Below are 4580 nucleotides of genomic sequence, written 5' to 3'. Positions count from 1 at the left end.
AGTGATCTCCTCCCCCCTCCCTCACCCTCCTCCCGGTAGTGACTCCTCCTCCCTCCCTCACCCTCCTCCCGGTAGTGACTCCTCCTCCCTCCCTCACCCTCCTCCGGTAGTGACTCCTCCTCCCTCCCTCACCCCCCCCCCGGTAGTGACTCTTCCTCCCTCCCTCACCCCCCCCCCCGGTAGTGACTCTTCCTTCCTTCTCTCCCCCCCCCCCAGTAGTGACTCTTCCTCCCTCTCCCTCCCCCCCAGTAGTGACTCTCCTCCCTTCCCCCCCCTCTCCTGTAGTGACTCCTCCTCCCTTCCCCCCCCCTCTCCTGGTAGTGACCCTCCTCCCTTCCCCCCCCTCTCCTGGTAGTGACTCCTCCTCCTCCCTTCCTCCCCCCCCTCCCTCCTGGTAGTGACTCCTCCTCCTCCCTTCCTCCCCTCCTCCTTCCTCCCTTCCTCCCTTCCTCCCTTCCCCCCTCTCCTGGTAGTGACTCCTCCTCCCTTCCCCCCTCTCCTGGTAGTGACTCCTCCTCCCTTCCCCCTCTCCTGGTAGTGACTCCTCCCTCCCTCTGTAGTGACTCCTCCTCCCTTCCTCCTCCTCCCTTCCTCCCCCCCCTCCTGGTAGTGACTCCTCCTCCCTTCCTCCCCCCCCCCCCCCTCCTGGTAGTGACTCCTTAGCCAGGATGAATTTTTCCACAGTGGCAGCAACTACAAACCTCACATAGTAAGATTGTATTAAGCTTACTCTTGGCACTTGTTTAGGATATGTAAATGACTATCCATATGGCTACGTGTGTATACATTTTACACACACCCTGTTCATGTTTAAGTCTCATTGGCTAATCAAATTTGTATATAATTTGCTATTCTGAATTCTCACTAAGTGGTAGAAGTACCTCTGCATCCCACGGGAGGACCACTGGGGAAGGACTCGAGTACGATGTACAACATGTCAGCTGAGCGGAATAATCGCTGTTACTGTCTTTCTAGGTTTGCCATAAACTTGGGAACCGGTGATAAGAATATGTGCTGCACTTTAACCCTCGCTTTGATGCCCTTGACACTAAGAACACCATAATCTTGAACTCCATGGTGGACAATGTCTGGGGGACGGAGGAGAGAGAAGAGGTCTTCCCCTTCCAGGAGGGGTCGGACACCACGGTAGGTCAATGCTGGGAGGACGAATGTTGGATGGGGCAACATGGTATCACTGTTTGTATTGGACACATAATACATCTCAGAATAATGCAGTAGGCAGCCAATGGCGGCTTGGGTCAGGGGTATTTACACTTGGCTATGATGGTCATCACATCACTAAACTCCTCTTATGAAGGATGAGAACCTCCCACATAGTTGTGTGTCCTCCTAGCAAATGGTTGCTGTTGGTCAGATCACTTCTACTCAGAAGTCTCAGGTTGGGTATGTTTGAGATAATTCTAGGAGGGAGGGAATGGGGATCAGGAAACAGAACCTGGCACTATAAAGACCCCTGTAAAGGCTCAATCTGGGGAGCATTAAAGTGGTTGTAAACCCTTACAAAACAGGCTTGCCTGTAGGTCCAAGAAATCTCTCCTAAACCTACACGGTTTAGGAGATTATTTCCAAAAAGACAGCCACCGCTGCCTACGGCGCAGGCCGCAGATCACGGCAATATGCCGTGTCGGCTCCAGTGCGCATGCGTGACGTCATCGTGGCTCTGGCGAATCACAGCGCCGGAGCAGCGAGACCCGGAAGTCACTCCGGGATCCATGGCAGCGGCAGACATGAAGACTAAGGACCACTTCGGGGGGGCTTCGTTTTCAGGTAAGTTATTCATAATGGGCTAGTATGCTACGCATACTAGCTCATTATGCCTTTGCCTTGCAGGTTGCCCCTGGGGTTTACAACCACTTTAAGAAGCTGGCAACTGAAGCTCATCGGCCTCCTGCTACAACTGTTGTGGGGACCAATGTGGGTGCTGGAGAAGTAGGATGCAGGAAAGGGTGTGATTGAGAGGAATACAGGGGATAAATGTGGTGGGGGGTTTTATTTATTTTTTTTTTATTTTTTTTTTTTGGGGGGGGGATGTGGAGGGAATGGATGTTACTGCTGATGATTACTCTGTTCATCTCTGGGGCAGAATTCTTCAGAAGTAATCATATTTGGGGTCAAATATGAAATTACTGACCCAGAATAATCTTATTTGATCTGCCTATTTATTTTCCCTCCAAACCAGTCATAATGGGACTTCTGTTAAGGACTTTTATAAATTGGAGCTGTGGCAGATGAGGCTCTTATCAGGACAGACCTCTATTGGGGGGGGGGGGGGGCATCTGGAAGGGGGCGATGGGTTTAAGTGTAGAATGAGATGCTTTGCAGGCATCGTTAGTTCGTGGTGATCTGCAGATAATTTAAACTATTGAGAATAACAACTGAGAGGTCTCATTTGCATTATTGTGCACACATCAAACTAGGGTTGCCACCTGTCCAGGATTCACCCGGACAGTTTGGAATCATGCGTCTGGGTTTCAGACTGCCTGAAACCCGGACACATTATTTTTAACTGGACTATGGCTTCCCAGCAGGGTTGCTGGCTGCAGTTGTCTAGGCTGAGAGTGTCTGTTACACTCTTTCACACTGCTCAAAGCATAGCACTAACAATCCACCCCAAACATACACAGATGGGAGAGGAGAGAGGGCTCGATCAGCACCTCATCCTCCCACCCCTACCCCTCTGTCTGCCCCACACTCCAATCCCCGGTGCTGTGCCTCAGAAAAGGAAAGGTGGGGCCGGAAATTTCAATTCAGCAGCCTCAGATGCATCTGGATGAGAGGTGCTGACTGCCAAGGGGTGAGTGAGCTCACCATCCATCCCTGTCTGCCATCAAAGTCTTCCCCCCCCCCCCCCCTTCTCTCTCCTGCCTCTGAGTACACCTAAGGTAAGTCAGGGGTTCTCAGAGCACTCCTTACATAACAGTTCCCCTTTACACCAGAAGCCACAGTGTTCCCCCCTTAAATCGGGGTTCTCAGTGAATTGCTTATGTTAGAGGCCCCAGAGTTCTCCCTTACATCAGTCTGCAGAGACCCCCCCCCCCCCCCTTACAGTGAAACTCTGTGAGTTCAGATGTAAAAGGGGAACTCTGTGGACTCTGATGTAAAGGGGAACTCTTGTTGTTAACTTCATATGATTAGAAATGTTATTTAATGGCAAAATATGTGTATAGTTTATACTATAAAAAAAAAAAAAAAAAAAAATTGGCGTGCTCCGCTAAAGTGTTCGGGCTTGACTTGAAGAAAAGGTGGCGACCCTACATCAAACGCTAAGCTCAGCCCCCTTCAACACTAAGCCCTGCCCCCTAGGATCCACTGAAATGCCAGCATCTCGGTGCTTGGCCATGGCATGGTTCTCTCCTTCGGCATGTTGTGTAGCTGGCCTGGCATCCAGTAGACTCTCAACCTTTTTGCCACAAACTTTAAGGTAAAACCATACATTTGGGGGGGGGGGGGGGGGGGTGTTATATCGGGCACTGGAGGGTAATTGGCCACAACTCTCTGAAACCCTAGGTCAGTGATGGCGAACCTTGGCACCCCAGATGTTTTGGAACTACATTTCCCATGATGCTCATGCACTCTGCAGTGTAGTTGAACATCATTGGAAATGTAGTTCCAAAACATCTGGAGTGCCGAGGTTCCCCATCACTGCCCTAGGTGATGATGGCTGGCATACCGAGGGCTCCAGTCATTATTCTAGGTGGCGTATACAGCGTCCTCTGAGAACTGTCACTAGTACATTGCAGCACAGAAGCAATATATTATATTATATTATATTTTTTTTTTTTTTTTGTACGGTGGTAAAGTCTTTGTCTCTATGGCCAAAATTCAAGCTGACCCTGTGCCGCCTCCTCCTTTTTTTTTATTTTATTTTTTTTTTTTTTTTTTTTTTTTTTTTTTTTCTTCTTGCAGGTTTGCTTCCAGTTTGAGCAAGACAAGATCGGCATACAATTACCTTCTGGAAATCCTCTCTCCTTTCCAGTCCGCTTTCCCACAGCGGCGATCTCCTACTTGGCCATGAAAGGCTTCCAGCTCAAGTCCATCACGCTAAAATGACGAATCCCGCAATGGAGGATCCGCCTGTCCCCCCCCATCCAGGATCTGTGAAATGCTCATAGTGGACAATAAAGTGAATTCTTTAATCCTTTGCTCTTGTAGACGGACTTTGTGCTTTGCTCAGTTCATGTATTAGAAATGAATTTCATCCACATTTCAAATAAAATCCAATGAGCTCTATTTTGTCTGATAAATCATTTTTATTTAGTGATAAATTGATTTTTTTTGTATGTGATAGCGACTCGCTGCATAGCGCCCCCCGCTGGAGGTTTGCTGCATTATATTTTAAAAGGCAAGCAGTAACCAGCAGAGGGTGCTAATGCTATGTTCTGCCTGCATAGCCTGAGGTCCAGTTCACAACACATGCGGGGGGAGGGGGGGGGGGTTTCCCCTTCTGCATCAAACACAAAGCTTATATGGTTTTCAATTGCATAGTTCACACCAGTGCTTGCAGCTCCAGGAAAAAGTAGAACATGCTTGGGAGGGTTTTTTTTTTTTCTTTCGTCTCC

At 49.1% G+C, this 4580-nt stretch overlaps 1 pseudogene across 1 annotated transcript in view; it reads left to right on the top strand.

Annotated features, from left to right (window-relative positions):
• LOC143997893 (galectin-1 pseudogene) overlaps positions 1 to 4251 on the top strand; it is a 7531-nt pseudogene extending 3280 nt beyond the window's left edge. Inside the window, exons 2-3 of the transcript XR_013277759.1 lie at positions 1007 to 1146; positions 3928 to 4251. The product of XR_013277759.1 is annotated as a galectin-1 pseudogene (transcript). The remainder of the gene's footprint in view (positions 1 to 1006; positions 1147 to 3927) is intronic.
• Positions 4252 to 4580: the final 329 nt, after the last annotated feature.

The sequence above is a fragment of the Lithobates pipiens genome, unplaced genomic scaffold (genome assembly GCF_037356315.1).
Source record: "Lithobates pipiens isolate NorthernLeopardFrog02 unplaced genomic scaffold, aLitPip1_a1.2 Scaffold_19, whole genome shotgun sequence".
In the NCBI taxonomy this organism is placed as follows: domain Eukaryota; kingdom Metazoa; phylum Chordata; class Amphibia; order Anura; family Ranidae; genus Lithobates; species Lithobates pipiens.
This window is presented reverse-complemented; position numbering and strand designations above follow the sequence as displayed.